Below are 19,153 nucleotides of genomic sequence, written 5' to 3'. Positions count from 1 at the left end.
ATATGAAGACCTTTCAGCATCAATTGTAGCATTTATTGATGGTGTTTTGAAAGTCTTCCAGAAGAACTCTGCCTTGTTTTGTAGTTCATTCTGATGGGATTGATTTATGCTAAATATATGTCCTTGGGTTCCACAAGAGCTGCATTTTAGTGGCTGGCATCTTCCTATCCTTCATTGGCAGTAACAATAATAAAAAAAAAAAGATTATGTTGCTCATGAAAATATTACAGCCATTAGCAGAATTTAATTATTCAGAGAAGTACAACGGAGCCATTAATAAGACCCTGTAATGACGTCAAACACCACCCACAAAACAGGAACATTCTTATACTCCCATGCAGATTTCACAGACTGAAGCCTTGTTTGTGATAAGAAAGAAAAATATTGAACACAGAATCTGCTTAATTACAAAGCAAAAGTGATTTCAAATTAAGAGAGGAAATAAAATTTGTGAAAGAGGGCGGAATAGCAAAATACGGCGTTCTTCTTATATTATTTTATTTGTAACTTTCATTAATCCCATGGCAGAAAAATTTCCAGAGGCAAGACAGACCTTTGTAAGCCTCAAGTTAATGTTTCCCTCTTTAAAGAGTGAATACCAATGAACTCTAGAAAAAATTTAAAAAAGAAGAATTAAAATAATCAATATGACAAAGCAAATGTATGCAGAATAGCTACAAATGGTTTATTGGAATAACAGTGCAATTGCATTTAAAAACCTAGAGACATCTCTGGGGAGACAAACCTGTGTCAGATGTAAAAAGATACAAAATTTTAAATTATTTTCAAGTATTTAATGAAACCTCTCAACTGAAACAGGCTTGCTAAATTATTTATTGAAAAATCTAATTAGTACGTGTAGCTCTTAGAGCTTGGATTTAGTCTTTCTGAAGTGACCCATATATCTCTCAGAGAACAGGATATCAGAAGAATTCCAAAGAAATTGCTAAGAGGTATTAAAGAAGCAATTTCATCTTTTTATGTAGTATCAGCTGCATAATTTTCCTCTGATCTACATTACGGGGAAAACAATAAATGTTGTATATTAAAGACAAAAAAATAAATCTATTTTATCCTGTTCCATGAATGCTCAGGCTTCTGAAATTCAGGAAGGACAAAACACTTTCAATAAACCAATACTAGGGATCACTGACTTCCTCCTCTATATATGCTTTGACATGAAGTAATGTATATCTAACTCTAATTAGTTGATAGAAGTTTCTCACTTTCTGAAAGCATAAGTTCAAGCAGACAGACAGGACAATGGACAGCTTTTCCTGGTGTTGGACTTGGTCTCCTGGAAGGTACTGTGGTGTGTGCAATGCCAGTAAGAGGGAGAGTCACCCCACTATTAGTCATGATGCCTGGAACCTTTTAGTGTTGCTTGACAGAGGATTAAAACTTTGCTTGAAGAAGGTGATTTTCTTCATGAAAACTGGACTTGTGCTGCCATTTCCACTCCCTTTCCTTCCATCCTGGGGAAAAAAAATATGTGTGTATGTTCTTGCAAGAAGGCAAGAAATGGAGGAAATACTCTAAAAACTAACAGTGAGTTGGAAGAAAGATACTTGTCAGAAGTGAGTTCTGGGAAAGAATCTGAAAAAGCTAAAAAAGCTGAAATAGTCAAGCAGAGTTTTTTCTATAATCCAGTGAATGCATCATTTAAGACATTAATTACCAGTGAGAAAATGAGACAATAGAAAGAGAACAATGGTTGATTATGTTTAAATCACTGAGTCACATTCAAGCATCATAATCACCGGTAAATTACAGGTTCAAGAAAATACTGAATTTCCGAGATATCTATAGAGGCAGTGCTACTATTTACAAAAGAGATTTTTGGTTTTTTGCTCTTAGAAATTTACCTATTTTAATGATAGATTCCCTTATTAGCAATCTGAACAGGATTTTCCCCAGTTATAGGAAGTCCCTGTACCAGAACAGATTAAAAAATTGCAAAGAAAGATTCAGGAGCTTAAAAATGTAGTTACAGCTCTCAAAGACTATAAAACCAAGGAGTTTGAAAAATTAGCTCTGTTGGAGCTGAGGGGAGTGTGGGGATTCAGGTCCCTGTTATCTCTCAGGGAGATCTGGAGGCATGGGGACTGTGCTGAGAATGGGCTGGAGCATTTTGAAATTGGGCAGCATTTGCAAGAGGTTATTTCAGAGAGGAAGTAGACAGGATTTAGAACAGGGAATGTGCTTACGTCCCTTGTCTTCAGACACTGCTAAAACCAGTGCTCCTTAGGTGTTAGCATAATATACTTTATAAATCAGGGTGGGGTATTCAATGCAGGATGATTGGAAAGGGAAAATATTTCTCAATCCTTACCTTTTTTTGTGCTTGCATGCAGATTTTCCAGCCTGTTCTACCACCAGTCGGGAGAGGAACAGAGAAAATGTGTCTCTGGAGCCCACTGCTGTGCATGGCTGGACTGAGAAGGGAAGGGAGCACATGCCACTGCCATATAGAAACACAGAGAGAACAAGTAGGAAAGCTCCTGTAGCACTGAGAGGAAATATAGCTGTCCAAGAATACAGAAATGTACTTTTCAGGGGAAAAGATATATACTTTTAAAAGTCAGGTTGGAAAAGATTAACAGGGTGAAGATGTGCCCTCAGCATGCTGCTGCCAATGGGCTGTGCTGCAGAACACCTTTTACTTCTGCTTCCCTCTTGCTAGCTATTGCAGGTGTACTGTTATGCCTGCATTTTCATATCCTGTCTTTAACATAATTTACCTGATTTTATCTCATTATTTTTTCATATTAGTCCCAGGAAGTGTGTTAACTGCCCTTCTGGTTTAATATTTCCTCCAAGCTACAGGAAGACAATTTTCAATATTTTGGGCAAAGATTAAAACATTCATTCAAAGTTCTTGCTCATATTTATTAAAGGACAGCATTTCTCTCACCTGTACAGTGGTGGCAGTTTTTCTTAGAAATACATCTTCCATTTGGGAAATCTTCACTTCTAGTACAATAAAGGCACTGACAGCCACCATAAAGTATGAACAAGACAGATACCAAGCGAGGGAAAACTATAAGAGGCCACGTATTGTTTTTAATTTATGGAGACAGACTGTGGTTATTAACAGCTTCTGTATCCCAGTAAAAGCTCATTATGCCCAGTTAGTTACAGTGTAGCTCACTTTCCATTCTCTTTAGAAATGCAGTAATCCAGATACTAAAGGATCCATTCTTCCATGTGCTAAGGAAATTTAAGCAAGAAAGTGAAGGGGCTGATGGTTATTAGCACTAGTGTTGACATTTAAGAATTTAAGAGTCTCTCTGAGGAGCTGAACCTGTGTCAATTGTGAAAGGAATGGGGGTTGTGAAATAATTTCATTCTTATAATGAAATCACTGACATGAAATCTCCCAGTTGCTGAATTATTTAGAGGAGGAAAAAGTAGTAAGTAAAATCTGCTTTTGTCGTGGCTAAAATAATTGCTTCTGTATTTTCTACCCCCACATTTTTCTCTGGAGCCTTTCTGTATCCACAAGTAACAGGTGGAGTTTCACCACATATAGGCTTTTAGCCATTTCTTTTATGAAGTAAATACAGAAGGAAATAATTAAGATAGCCAACAGATTAAACCTGGGATGCAATGCCCAGTAGCAGCAGCCACTTGATCTTTTTGGGCATGTACATTTTATGTGAAGGACACCTTCAAGGAGTTCTCATATTGACCTGTGTGGGTGTCTCAGACAAAGTTCTTCTCTTTTTGAACTCACATAGACCAAATGGGCCTTGCTATAAACCTTTCAAATAATAAATGTAGCAGTGTGAAGTCATATGTTGGAATTATTTCAATAAATAAAGTCCAAGTCCACACTAGGGCAAGCTGAAATGTTAGAGCAGAGCTCATGCTTTTAAATGTGCTAAGTTTTTGAATGCCTCTTTTGTTTAGTCAGGTTTTGCCTAAGTGTAGGTTGTGGATGTATTTTCCTTGTGGTGATTTGGTTATAGCACAGGCAGATCCTCCTGAAGGCCTTTTCTCCAAGTTTGGTAAATTGCTTCACTGCAGTCACACATGTTTAAGTTCAGCTGCTTTCCAGAATAGTTTGACCAGAACAATGGCAAAACCCAATTATTGCAAGATCCATTTACACTTAATGTGACTGAGGGGTAACAATTGCTTCTGCCCATATGTGCTTGCAAATAAATATTGATTGTGCATTTGCCTTTTGTGTTCAAGCATCAGTGTTTATTACTCACTCAATTTGCAATTTTCCTCCACTATTATGCTAACAAATTTTTTCAGTGAGGTACAGCAGACAAATCTTTTTTAATGTGGTTTTCCATCTCCTGGGCAACATTCAGCCTTTACACCCTCACACCTCAAAATCTCAACTTTCTCATTTCAAGACCTAACTCCTCATCTTTCTGCTGACTTTAATCTGTCTCCTTAAAGCCTTATTGCACATCTAACTCCTCAGTGTCGTTTCTCTTCCCTAGTGGTTAACCAAAGGATTTTCAGTGGAACTACAGCAAATAATGAACAGTAAACCTTTCTGGGAATATAATGAAAATATAGATATTTATATGAGACTGAGCATTCAGAGATGATAAAGTTAACTCTTGGCAGAATTCTGGCAGTGAGGGAGATTTTGCAATGTGTGACTCCAGCTATTCAGAAGAGAAGGGAACACTGTTAGGGACAATTGCAAAACTTTGATGGCCACTCAGTTGTCATTTCTGATAAGTTATATATCATAGCTATAATTTAAAAAAGAAGTAAAAATTATTAATATTATGCTTCTTATCACATATTCCTTTGGTGTGAAGATGGGGAGAAGGCCTTGACCCTGTGTAAGCACTGCTCACTTATTGCTGAAGCATCCCTGTGTTATCAAGCACAGATCCCTCTATTTCCAACACAAACCCAAAATATAGCCCCATGCTAGCTGCTGTGGAGAAAATTAACCCTACCCCAGCGAAAACCAACACATAGGTATTCTCTTTCAGCCAAAGAAACAATACTTCAAAGAAGCATTCTGAAGAGGAAGCTGCACTGAGTAAAAGGTTTGCTGCGACATACAAGCTGACATGGAAGGCAAGGTGGTCAGATAAACTGCAGAAATTCCTCTGTTAATTATGACCAAAAAAAAAATTCTTTGGTTTAAAGGTTTGATGATGGTTCTGCAGTAGACTTTTGGTAAGGGGTCGGGATGAAAAAGAAATTTTCTTTAGATGGAGATTTGTAAGTTGAGGAGATGAGACTGGATGTGGTGAGCCAGACTGTTCTTTCCAGTCCTGTTTGGTTATGCAGCTGCTGTTTACCCTCTTACCAACTATTTCTTATGTGTCCTGTGGAATTAAAGACAGTTACCTCACTGCTTGTCTTTAATTCTCACATCTTAAATGAGGGCCATTTATTAAGTCTGAAATGTCTTCAACACTTTAATGAATCTAAAAGGCTCTTGCAGAACTGAGACAACCAGGAGGCATTTCATTACATGCTCAGGTGTGTTGAAAATGGTATTGTATGAAAAGTTTAAACTGCTACAGTTTTTCTTCCTGTTTTTAACTATTGTGCTGTAAACATGAGAGAGATTATTTATGGACTATTTCTTAACGTCAGTGTACGGCCTCGTGTCACCATTTGGCTTTCTTACAATGTCTGAAGTGGTGAAGGTTGTTCAAGTAGACCAGTCAATGATTTGTGATTTACCATCTCTTTTTCCTTGAAGTGCTATGCCAGGGTAATACAGCATAACAGCTCCCTCATAGCCTGCTTTAATCATGACTTGATGTTGCATGAAGTCATAGTAACAAGTCCAAATTCAATATCTGTTGGCTTCCTCATAGCATACTAAGTGGCTGATGATTTTTAGCTGTTAGACGTTCTCATGCTTTCCTTTTTCCCCCATGATCTAGAAGCTTTTCAGATTCTTTGTTCTAAGATATTTGTGGTTTGGGACACTGGCATTTCCAGCTCCACATTTGATCTGATGTGACTGACTAAAATGTGGATCTGGCTTTGTGACTGAACTGGTGGCCTAAAATTAATTTTTAATGAGAGAAATGAAATATGCATTTGTAAAATGAGATTCATCTAAGGCAAGAGCAGCTAAGATGAAACATGCCCTAAAACTACCTATATACCTCCTTCATACTGTCAATTACAAGAAGAACCTCCAGCAATGAGGTCAGAGGTAAAAAATCTACAGTTTAGGTATCTAAAATGAGGTCAGTCTAAACCACATATAACATGAATCTGTGAAGTTTAACATGTAGGTTACCTTAATATCTGTCAATTCCATCAGAAACTTCCGACTTGCCTGGATGTGGCTTCCATCTGTGTGTGCAGTCTCATTTCCAATAGCTTTTGGTTTTTTGCTTACCACCAAATGATTTCAGGCCTGAACTTATTTGAGGAACAGAATTTTCTTCTCATTCTGTGACTTCTGTGAACACTTATCATTTTGTCCTTTTCAGATTTTCAACTGCTTCCTTCTTAGAAAAACAAAGCTACAGACAGAGAGCTAACAGCTGATATACTGGGGGAAAGTGCAGTCTCTGCTCCCATTTGCTTAACTGTGGCTCATGATAGCTTCCAAGAGATCCCCTTTCCTCACCAGAAAGTTCTGGAGCACCACCCATTTATTTAAATAATGTTTTTCTGTTTGAAGCTGGGTCACAAAGAGGTGATAGAGCCTCTTTGTATCCTTGATTACATTTTGCTTGAGCTGTTAGGGAAATCCCTACCAAACTGAACAAAGCAATGCAGAGCAGAGGTTGTCCTGTAAACTTTGATTGATATTATTGCAAAACTTGTTCAGTGACAACCGTGGAAAATTTGGACAGTAGTGAAAAATTTGGAAAATTTATCTGTACAGTAAAACTGTATTCACAGTCATCTCTAGATGACACCCAAGGTGTTGTATCAGGCAGTTTCCCCAAAATGACAGCCAAAAAGATGCCAGCCTATTTTCTGGTCTTGAAAGGAGGTCCCCTTGATGCAGAGCTGCGTCAGTCCAGTGCTATGATGCTGGCTTTTATCATGATTCCTGCTAAGCTCATTAGCTTCATAGGAGACCTATGGACAAAAGGCTTGTTGATTGTTTCTGTAATTACTAAATCAGCAGAATTTAGAAGAAAGAAACACTGCTGAAACAAATAAGTGCCAGAATATTACATGTAACATTTTATTGTGTTTTACCTATGAAATACCCCATCATTCTGGACTTGGTTAGTGTATGATATCAAAGTTGAATTTTTACAACAATTTAACAGGCTTTGTCAGCTAGCTCTAAGCTAAAAAGCTGCCTAATTTCTGTCTCTGGCATACTAACATCTCTAAAAGTAAACAGCATGTCCATAGTTTACTGTTCATTATAGCTTAAACTAAACAATAATCAGTCTGTGAGACTCAGGCATTTCAAGTCAGTTTTTAAATTTTTTTCCAGTTTATTTGTTTATACTAAAGCTCAGCAGTTAAGGCAGTTTCAGTCTATGATGGAGATCATTACTGAATGTTATTCTCTGGTGTTTCATTACCAATCCTCTGTATAACACACACCAACTATGCTATAGCCTTTATAAGGAAACTTAATTTTACAGTTCTGTAAACATTTTTATTCTAATCTAACATGCCTTCAATTATTTTACTTGTTATTAAATTATCAAATTGTTAATAAATTATTTTACTTACTATTTCTGATATATTGTCTTTTGAATTTACATGTCTAAGTCTTAAGTAGCTTTTTTTGTAGTTATTCTTAGTTTGAAAGGCTCAACTATTTTTTATTAAAATAAAGAAAAATAATGGACATTCCCCTAATTGGAAAAAATATTGTACCATAATTGAATAAACTCTTACAAAGCCTTGCAGGAACACTGATGCAGGGGCCATTTACATGACTGATGCTTTCTCTCAAAGATGCTGGGAGATTCACAGTCTGCATTAGATTCCAGGGAGGGGCTGTACCAGAGATTCCCTACTCCATCAGGGGAGATACATTGTTCTGTCTGGCAAAAAGGGGCAGTGATGTTAGTGAGAATAAAGGGCAAGAATTTTACTCTGTTGAAGAAAATAGACCAAAGGGTAAATATTTAGATACATCTGCCTTGTTGGTTCAACACAAAAGGGCAGGAGAACTGGAAACCTTCAAATGAGTTTCTATCGACCAAAGCAATAACATAATCTCATTAAAGGGAGTGGCATGGGAAGATGCAAAGCTGCCCAGGGGCTTCTTGCTGTTCTAGTACTATTTGTTCAGCCTTTATTTAACACCACCATTAGAAAGCCTAATGGACTGTTTATATCAGACTATTAGACACATGGCAAGATCTTTAGTAATTGGAGTGTGATATATAGTAATGGGCTATTGCTTGCTTGGTGCTACTACAATCAGGCCAGTGCTGAATATTTATTTACTGCATGCTCCAGAATAAAGGCAGAGGTGATGGAGCTGCCAGAGAGAAATGCTAGGGTGAAAAGAGGCTTTCCTGAGGCCCTGTAAGCTGAAACATTAGCTGCTTGTTTTATCTGTTTTTTTTTTACACAGCATGGTGAGTTATTTGATAATATCAGCTTGAGGCTATGCTTAGATCATGTTTCCTCAGAACACTGTCTGGAAGGCTGTGCCAGACTGTAGTGTCATTAAATATATATTACAAATGCTCCAACAAATTAGGTAATTAATTAAAATACATTTCTGTAGGAGAGGCCATTTGATATTACTATTCTTCTCATGGTAGATTAGGTTTGATGATGCTGTATTTATGATATTCTTTCTGAGCCATTAAAACTTATTACTGGTTTTGGAGAAAACATATTTGAAAGCAAGGGTTTTTGTCACGTTTCAAATACATTTGTGAAGTCAAAACCACATTAGCAATGTTAAATTTTCTTTCATTTCTTCTAGAAAATAAATATTGAATGTGTAGGACTGAAATTAAAGCCATAAAACTATTAGAAAGGAATTGGAAACCCCAACAAAACAACCAAGAGCACTCTTCCCACTCCACAGTCTTTATTTTTATTAGACTAGCCTTTGTGCCTCTCTAGAGTGTGAGTACATTGTAGGCTTAGCTGCCTTTTGTATTTGCTGTAGCAACATAATGCAAATAAAAAAAGGAATGGATGAAGGGGCTGCCTGAAGGACATCTAGCCCCAAGAGCTAGCTGCAATTATAAACTCCCAAACAGCAGTCAATACTGGTTGTCTAACTTTTATATTGAAATCACACAGCAGAAAACTTCCTGTAAGGGCCTGAGCATGTTCTTGATGCCCATCTCTGCTCTGGGGGGCTGTGGGGCTGTGTCTCTGCAGGAGGAGGTTGGGCAATTTCTTGTGCAGGGTGGGAAGCAGTTGTATTCCTTTGGGGAAGACCAAGGCAGGCTGCCAGCAGGGCTGCCTGGTCAGAAAGAAGACCAAACCCTGAGGAGCAGCTCCTACTTTTTGTTCTCAAATAAGATGATGGCATTTCCTGTCTTCTGAGTAATGAAGAAAAATACTGGAGAATTTTGTACATGTAATCTTCAATTTATTCTTAGTATGCCAAAGCAGTATCTGTGCAGAACAATAGGCTGCCTTTGGATGCCACGCTTCAGACCTACAACTTGGAGAACCTGATTCTTCTTTCAGAGCAATTTAATCTCATTTCCTGCCATGAGATTTCAGCTGATAGATATGCAAGTCATAAATAATTAAAAGGTCACGTATGCCTAGAAATTCCTGAAGTGTAGTATCTATAGGGATTTTGCCTAGGAAAAAAGGGCAGCAAAGCAATGAAAATTATTCTCTTGAAAGTGAAAAATAGACTTTTTCACTAATCAATGGGCAGACACGAGCAATCAATACACAATCTAAAGGAGAAAAATCAATACCACTCAAAACACATGGCTCCTCTTTTGCACAGGTTATCCTCCTATAACATTTTTTCATCCCATGGCTTGGAAAATTCCAGCACGTTTGCATATAAATTCTCTTCCATCAACAATGTCCAATTCCCTTTCCCAGCTGTGTTATTGGGATACTGTGGAAAAAGATGAGAGACGACATAAACCATTTTCTCCACATCTACCACAATTTATAAAGAACTGTTCAGGTATGGTTATAGCAATCATACTGCTTAATGATTATTCCATCCCTTCATAATAGTGTAGTATAAAGGTTCTGCTGTTTACTAATTCCTTTTTACTGAAATATTGACATAAAATACAATTTTTATCAATAATTTTTATAATATTATATCAAAGTTAAAATAATTGTTAAATAGCTGAACAAAAAAATATCACCGATAAAGCAAATTTAGTGAAGGAACTTACAACAGCAAATTACTGATCAATAAAATACTATGAAAAGCAAGACAGTTAGTAAAGATGACAGCTACTGCCCACTGTATATAGGAAAAGAAGAAAATTGAAAATAGAAATCAAATTAACCTTTTTATTTTCTCAGGGAATATGTGTAACTGAGAGCTTCAGAAGGAACTTACTCCCATTTGCCACACAGTCCAATGGCACTGAGCAAACAGAAATAACTCTCCAGGTTTTATGACTTTCTTTGCTACAGTTCATCAATGCAATGAAAACTTTATTGTGGATCTAATTAACATGAAATGAAGGTAATAGGATAGCTTAAAAAACAATTGTAATTGGGATATATTTTCCCTTCCATAAAGACATCAGTGTGTGCATTTTTGCCTAATAAACCCTTCACTCAAAAAGCATTTATTGTTCTTGACAACTGAAGGGGCAGAGGGTGGACAATTTCTTGCACAGCTCATTACAACCACAATAAGGAAAAGCAAATTCAGACACTTACAGCCAGAGAGTGATAGAATCAGTCCATCCTAAGGTTAACATAAAATCCAAATCAGTTCACTAAAAGTTGGCTCGTAGTGCAATTTGTTTTTATCAGCATGGTTGTCTTCCCTACAAAACATCTGGTAAATCACATGTTGCATCAAGGTAAGGAACTTCTCAACCTTCTGGATAAACAGTTCTCAGACATATAGCTCTTGTCATGGTAAAGTGGGTCAGTTATTTATAAAATTATACATTCGTCATAAGGAATAACTGAGAGATTTAGAAATTAATTTCCAGTTGCTGAAATGAAACAAAGAACAGAAAAGGCTTATAAGTGTTTTCAAAGGAAGGCATTTAGTCATACAAATTTAATTTTACAAATAGGATAAATTTCAGACCTAAACATTTTAATATTTTTGCAGCATATTTCTACAGAGGAGAAACACAGAAAAAAATTGAGAGGGTAAGGAAGTTTGTGAAACTGTGGTACTAAAATATGAGAAATTTTTGAACGATTTTCATTTGATTAATGTGAAAAGATTCCTCCAAAATCCAGGGCAAATACCTACTAACTCACTCCTACTCTAAATATTCATCTGCCTTTCGATTCCTTATTATTTTTACTATTTCCATTACTCTTTTGCCATGTAATCATTATATATCTCAATTCATGATTCTGAAATGCAGCTTCTTTCTTCCTTCTTTCCTCTACCTCTGTTCTATCTCATCTTCTAATCTTTCAGTTCTCTTAAGAGCCCAGTTTTTAATGTATGTTCAGCACTTTAAACTTTTGGTATTTTTGAGTGTGTGATAACTTTAAAGTGGCTAGTTGCATGTTTACCAGTGCAAGGCAGCCTACCAACCTGTGTTACTGCACTGTCTTAATGACCAAGTGTAGAATTATAGATCACAGAGTGGTTTGTGTTGGAAAGGACCATAAAGGTCATCTAGTTCCACCCCCCCAGCCTTGGGCAGGGATGCCTTCCACTAAATCAGGTTGTTTCTAGAGCCCCATCCAGCCTGGCCTTGAACACTCCCAGGGATGGAGAGTCCAAAACCTACCCAGCCTACCTGCTCCAGTGCCTCACCACTTTCTGAGTAAAGAATTTCTTCCCAATACCTGACCTAAACTCTACTCTCAGTTTAAAACCGTTGCCACTTGATCCTGTCATGTCTTGCATTTGTCTAGTGCAAGACTGACAATGGATAAAAATCCCTCTGTGTTTCATAATTCACTGCACAGAAAATTCTATGCCCTCCCTGTGTAGCAGTTTATCAGTTCCTTCTTGAAACTGAGGGAAACAATTTTTGTTGAGCACTACTCCAGTTATAACATGATGAGTTTTTCTAGAGGGTGAGATGGTGGTCCTGATTTTTCCTCAGGCTTTGAGTTGCCTCTCCTCTCAGAGAAGCTGGGAGTTCATGTACCTTCATGTGCTGCTGCCAGAAGGCACAGGAAGCTTTGGAGATGGTTCTGGAAGAAATTGAAGGAGTGAGTGGTAGTTACACAGGACATCACAATAGCAAAGGGATAATGTACACCTGGAGGCATGACTGGGCATACTCTGACCATAGTTAGAACCAATCCAAAGTCATGTTCCCATGCTGAAGGCATCTTCCCGCCACTTCTTTAGTATCACTTCCAAGGATTAGCATGGAGACAACTTTTGGTGTCTTCTGCTTTATATGTCCTCCTCATTACCTGAATTACACTTCCTTAGCTACACTTCAGTAACTAATGAAAGATTTGAGGATTAACAGTCTGTGACTGCAATGTTCCCTCGGTGATGGCAATTAGTTGCCAACATTGTTCATGCCTTACCTGCAATCAGGATGTTGTAGTTCTGCCTCAGTGTTATCATTCCTGCCTCTGCTGTTCAAGATATCAGCAATGGACTTTACACATTCAGTTTTGATGTACCTGGAAAATCTCCAGATTACACTCTTATGAGAAGGAAGATTCCAGAGACTGTTGATTACAAATTCTTGCCAAGGGGTAAGCAAAAGGAAATTGAAGACCACGTACGTCTGGTAATGAATATTTATAACAGAATTAGGCTCTAGTAGAGTATTCCCTCTACAACATACAAACTTATCATTAATAAAATTATCAAAAGGCAAAAGAATCTTTACATGACAAGTCTTTGCATCTGCTTTTGGTCAGGAGAATTGAGAAATGCAAAAAAGCTACTCTTTAATGTAGAGCTTTGTAAGAAGCAGCTTAACAAGATAGTGTGGAAGAATTGAACAAAACCACATGGATGAAAAATATATTCATTTCTATGGTTGCCTAAAGTCCAAATTTTTTTCTGAGCAAGGATCACAACCTTCAAGCAACATGGGCTGTGAAATCACTAGAAGCTAAAAAAATCAAATACTTTTATCATGATCATAAATTAGGACACAGATTTTTTTTTTCTTGCTTAAATCACGATTTGTTTTCAATTATAATTTGTTTACATTTACATGAGGGAAAAAATTATTACTACAACTCTATTAAAAATATGTATCTAAGTATTATGAAATACAAAATTTCAAATATGGAAGTCATACTGATACTTGAAAGCATCACAGAGCCTGGAATTTAGGTGAAACACAGGCCAATTTAAGTTTGTATTGTATAGATCAAGAGTGGTAGCAAATACAGAATTCTCTAAGAAATAGAATTGTGCGAAATAGTCTTTTTTTTGGGCATGGGTGGGGGGGGGGGGGTTGGTTTGTTTATTCTGTGCCTGAAATGCCTGAATTCTATATGCAGTAATTTTAATTTTATGATTTGAACTGGATGGGATAAGTGATGGCCTGAAGCTGATGACATTTCATCCGGGGCAGATAGGCAATGATGTCACATCTGCAATAAGTAGAATAGAAGAGATTCTGTACCAGAGATTGATGTGATTTATTGCTTTCATGGTGCTGACAACCTTGGACTGGATGGCAGGTAAAGAACACATTCAAACTTAACTCCCCAACATGGAATTCTCTAGACTTGAGCACACGTGTGTGGGAAAAGGATGACTTTCTGAATTTAACTTGAGCTGGGAGCAAACTTTTGGTTGAATAGTCCCATTTCTGATACTCTTCCCCTTTTCTTCAGGTACAGTTGCTCAGGTTTTTCAGTTCCCCAGGGGCTGCCGACTGTAGGGTAAGCGAGAAACAAAATGTTTAGAAAGGTTCAAATTTAGTTTCTCAGGTTCATTGATAATATGCTCAGTAATGGTGTGAATTATTCTTTTGTTTATTCTAGAAAAGGCTCCTCACACAGACTGAATGTGCCTGTTTCTGCCACTGACGTCCAGCACATAAACCATTCCTTCTTCTGATCCCAAATTTATCTGTGCACATGAATTCCTCACATAACATGTGTTCATGTGAGAATTATACATGAAGTTTTTGTCTGCTATTTGAGCAGTATCCTCTAGCTGGGAGTAAAGCCTATTTATCTCCAATTGCATTGCAGCAATAAAAGTGAGTCTAATAAACCATTCTGCAAAATGTGGTGGTGTGCAGCTGTGACTAGCACAGCACAGCAGACATGTTTACATAATTATAGGGAGCTTTCCTTCTTGCCTTAGAAGATTTGAAATTTCTGGTTGCTTGTACTCAGAACATTGTCAAATCTGCAGCATGGATTGGCTGACTTCACTGGCCAAAACATTCGAGCATAGCAAGCATAAAACCAAATCTTCTCTGCCAAAAAAAGATGGAGACATCGTTACACCTGGTGTCTGGATGATCTGCAGAAAGCAGCCACAGCATGATGGGATTGCAACCACTGATTCAGATACAAGAAAAAAGAGAAGAAGCAACACAGTTCATGTGACAAAGAAAGTGAATGGTCTTGACTAATTAATACCAGTGCACATGTTGCCTGCCATGAGCATGTTATTAGGGTGTTTGACAGTGACATTTGCTGAAATTTCATAGACTAGACTGCAGGAGCAGGTGCAAAAAAGATCCTGGTCAAAGGATGGGAATTCCAAGGAGATTGATTGATTGATTGATTGATTGAACATGTAATAAGCTGTGCTATTCCAGCTAATAAAAAAAAGAAAGTTGAACCGGGGATGTGGAGGGAAGGCATAGAATGCAATGTTTTGAAACATTCTGCAACAAATTACAGGAGCTGAAAGAAGCACAAAGTTGTGCACAAGTTGATCCAAGCTAAATGAAAAAGTACATTTTTCTATAAGTTCTGTGAAGAAGAAAAATTGGTAATTTTATACATTATTTATTTGCGTCTAACAGAAGATGCCAACAAGATAGTTTTAAATGTTTTGTTTAGTCAATATATAATTCAGTCTAGGTTTATGTTATGTGCTGGCAGTATTTTAATTTTATTGTAATGTGCTTGTAACATCACTGGAGCTCCCAGGATTCATATAAAGAACAGAAAAATTGGCTTTTCCTTTTCTTCAGTATTTGGTTACTCCCACCTCTGTGCTGAACTAGATCAAAAGAAGACAGTTGTCGTAACCTCTTAATGAGATTTATAGTCATTGGAGCATATGGTTTTCTTCTGGATAAACCTTCCTACTTACTCAGCCATTTCACTTATCAACCTTTAACAGCTTTTCCCAATCAGAAATGAGAGTCTGCTTCATGTCAAAAAAGGCCTGTGCACTTTAATATCTAATGCAAATTTTCAAATATAGATCTAAAATGCAGTTTAAATTGCATTTTTAAGAAAAATATCACACTTCTATATTAAGGAAGGATCTGTGTTGAATTTTATTTGAGGATTTGAAATGAATACAGATCATTCCTTTTTAAGTACAGCATAATATTGCTAAACTGTGACCTTTTAAGTGTTTGCTATTCCACTTTTACCAAGCCATAGGCTCTTTGGATCAGTTTACTCATTAGAAAGTTTTGAATTTCCTACTAGTTAGTTCCTTGAATGGAAAGAAGGAGAGCATAGAGAAGGAATGGTATCTTCATTATAAACCTTCACTTCATTCTGAGAGTCCCTGTAAATCATTAAGATGATGATATTTAAATTACACAGATATTTATATTTCACAATTTGTGAAAAATTATAGAAGGAGTTCTATAATTTCTCAATAAATATGATTAACATTTGGCACAGAAAGCAATGAAAGGCTTCCCGCATTAAATAAGTTTATCGAATGAGAGATGCAAAAGGAAAGATGGCATCTTCATGAAAGTATCACCAAATTATCAGCAAAAAATCAAAACAAAGCAATTTTTGTGGTTAACCTACATTCTGCTTTCAATTGCAGCACACATGCAACAGGAGGAAGCTCATGTTGAGTAAGGAAGAACACAGGAAAAGCCAGAAACTGGAATCATCCCTTAAGACAATTTCAGTGAGCAATAGAGATAACAATTATTCATGGGGACAGGGGAAATTGGGAACATGGGAAGAGTGTCAACAGTGACCCTTAGAGATGTTTCTTCCTGCACTGGATTCAAGAGCCTCATGAATTTGATGCCAGCACATTGGCATAGGGGGGGCAAAAAAAGCTGTTTCATAAAAATTGATTCCTTTTTTTTTTCTTATCATCAGAAAGTTTCTATCTTAGAGAACATAATTTCATGTAATTCAAAAGACAATCAAGACAATTACATGGGACAAAACTTTGGAGGACATCTCATCTATCATTTTGGAATGTGACAATAAATTTTGAGGAAGAGTATCCAAGTGGCTCTCTATTTCCCAGTGGTGAAGGTCTTAAATATTGATGGCTACATTGCACTTTGTGATTGATATTTAAGAGCAGAGGACATGTTCTTGGAACTGTAAGTTAGTCATCTGAGCTTTTGGCTATTGTGAGTCAAATTTTCAAAGGTAAGTTATTTCTTTGAGGAATATAAATGCTATTGAGCTTTTGTTTTTCCACAGGGTAAAAAACAGTCTCAGGTATCCTGATGACATCTCTTAGAGTTTCATTTTATTCAGGAAAGGGTGAGCTAGTATCTTACCAGGGAATACTTTCAGAGTCTAGATGGAAATCTCATTAAAATCGTTGCTGTTGTTTTTCCTTTCCTCTCCATGCACAATCCTTTTTAAGAGAACAGTTATAATGTCACAAGTCTGCTGATTTAATTTGAGATCAGACAGTTAGCTTGTCATCTAAGTGTTATAAAATGCCAACCAAGCTGGAAAAAAATGTTCCTTAATTTGACAGGAAATAATCTTGTAGTAAATCAGCTTTATATTTGGGTTTTGGGGAAGAATGCATAGTAATCTGTCAACCCTTTGCAGTTAACTATTTTTTACCACTCTATGAAATTTGGACCTTAATTCAGTTTCAGCTACAGAGTCACACAAACTTTGAAGGCTGTTGCTTGGCACCCTGCTAAATTTGGTGGTGAAGTGAAATTAATTGAAATTAATATTGTGAATGCCCTGTGCACCACAAAGCACCGATATTTTTTCCTGGTGGTTTTACTTTCTAACTAATGTGGCAGGTATCTAGCATCCATAAGATTGGTTGGGTTTTGGGGTTTTTTCCCCTAGCATAGGAAGTAATGAAGAATGTGACAAGGGTGACTTCAGGTCTCACTTGGATATTATTTTTTGTTAACTTGCCCATGGAATTCCCTGTAGGGTATGTTGCAGAGGTCAGATGCTCTCACCAAAGCACAGTTAATGGGACAAGAAAACTGTTTTAAAGTGAACATGCATGACAAACTTGAAAATACAGAAATTTTAAGGAGTGAAAAAAAATCAATCTTACATCTATAAAATGTCTTCCTGTTTCTGTAGGTTTAGTATCTTTTCAAAGCAATGGAAAACATCTTGAGCTCTGCTTCTGCTCATAATTTATTTTTTCCACTTCATTTGATACCCTTTCCATTCCTTTTTCTTCTGCCTGTGGATCTCTTTCTCTGGCTGCTCACCAGAGTAGCCAAAGTGAAGGTCTGCTGCCCCACAGGCTGGTGTAGAGGCAGGAATAGGCTCCCTGCTGAAGGAAGGGGAGGTTTCTCTCCCTTTTTCTTTCCCCCCCTATGCTTTTCGCAGCCATAGAGCTTATATTTAGCTGCAAACACATCTTCAGTCAGGTCTGCATGCTCATTTTTGCAGCTGAGAGAACTGCCAAGTCTTTGTTGTCAGAGAAGTCCTGCTGAGCAGCACACCTCCCCAGGGATCACTACTGACCAGACAGCTTTCCTCCCTGCAGGGAGATGAGATTAGCTCAGTGGGTCAGAGCTTGGTGCTAATGCACTCAAGGTTTGTGGGTTCAATGCCCATTTACTTAACATTGGACTTGATGGTCCTTGTGGGTCCCTGGAAACTCAGATTATGTTGTGAATGCACTTTTCAGTACCTGATTTCAATGTTCTGTCAAAAAGCTTTTTTGCTTCCTATAAAAAAAACCTTCTAAATTACTATTTACTCCCAGAAAACTTCACTTTCCACGCTGCAAATTTCAGCAAAGCCTGTATTTACCAAGAGCTTCCATCTGCCCTATTCTCAGGCTTCAAGCATTAAATCTCACCATGCATCTAGTCTGCACAAGAGACTCCACCCCTCCTCTCCTGCCCTGCAGGTATTCTCGAGGTGCCTGGCTGCCTGCCTTCCCTGTTGCTTAGCACATCCTCCCCAACTGTTTGGTCCCTCCAGGAGTGGCTGGAAATAAATTTTCAGCAGTGGAGCTGCTTCCTCTCAGTGCAGCCTGGGTGTGGTCTGATTCTGCTTCTCACTTATTGCATTCCCCAGGGAGGTTTTGGTGTGTTTATCATGCCTTAATAACACACCTGGTCTTCAGTGGGCAGAAATGAGCCCTGTGCAACATCTGCAAGGGATTTTAAGAGGGAATTGCTTTGAAAAACCTCTAATGGATAATTTCCCAGATGCTATAATGCACTGTGCCCCCAAAGAAATAGAAAAATCACCCTTTGAAATCTAGTTTTCTGTAAAAAAATATATTATTAAGGTAAGCTCCGACTGGTTTCCATGGCTACTATCTACTGTACATCAGATTCACTGTGACCAGCATTTTAAATGGTCCAGGGTGAGTCCTGAGTACACAGGTTCACACCTGTGAAATATTGTGAGTCACGTTATAGGAGTGGTTTCAGCTACTGATTGTGACATTGATATTTTCTGGCATAAAATATTGAATATTAAATCAAAATCATATTTTGCTTGAAATGCAGTGCAGTCAGCTAAACACCAAAGTTAGAAGAAAAATCCACATTTGCACCTGCCTTTCTTCTCAGAATAGATAATATACAGTTTTCTAAAGCTGACTACTATGATCTGTGCTCAGAGAAAGGTGCTGTAGTACAGCTCTCTTACAAAGTTAAAATACATATTCTCTCATGTGTTAATTAAAATGCAAACATTCTGATCATTGTGGTTGAATCAATCCCAATGATCTCCTTCCACAAAATTCTGTGAAGAATATTATATTACCTAA

At 37.4% G+C, this 19,153-nt stretch overlaps 1 long non-coding RNA gene across 4 annotated transcripts; it reads right to left on the bottom strand.

The window, feature by feature from the left end:
* Positions 1 to 224: 224 nt before the first annotated feature.
* On the bottom strand, positions 225 to 17,519 carry LOC132335807 (uncharacterized). 4 transcript variants are annotated; one of them, XR_009488733.1, is made up of 6 exons: positions 12,586 to 17,519; positions 10,780 to 11,063; positions 9,840 to 9,988; positions 6,248 to 7,976; positions 2,333 to 2,461; positions 225 to 1,475 (listed from the first exon to the last, which is right to left on the bottom strand). It is a non-coding gene; the product is annotated as an uncharacterized LOC132335807 (long non-coding RNA). The 4 variants fall into 4 exon arrangements; XR_009488731.1 differs by having other exon boundaries at positions 2,333 to 7,976; positions 12,586 to 12,791; positions 13,647 to 17,519; XR_009488732.1 differs by having other exon boundaries at positions 7,828 to 7,976; positions 12,586 to 17,506.
* Positions 17,520 to 19,153: the final 1,634 nt, after the last annotated feature.

Source organism: Haemorhous mexicanus, chromosome 1 (genome assembly GCF_027477595.1).
Source record: "Haemorhous mexicanus isolate bHaeMex1 chromosome 1, bHaeMex1.pri, whole genome shotgun sequence".
Taxonomy (NCBI): domain Eukaryota; kingdom Metazoa; phylum Chordata; class Aves; order Passeriformes; family Fringillidae; genus Haemorhous; species Haemorhous mexicanus.
The sequence above is the reverse complement of the archived record's forward strand: the minus strand, read 5'-3'. Positions and strand labels throughout refer to the sequence as shown.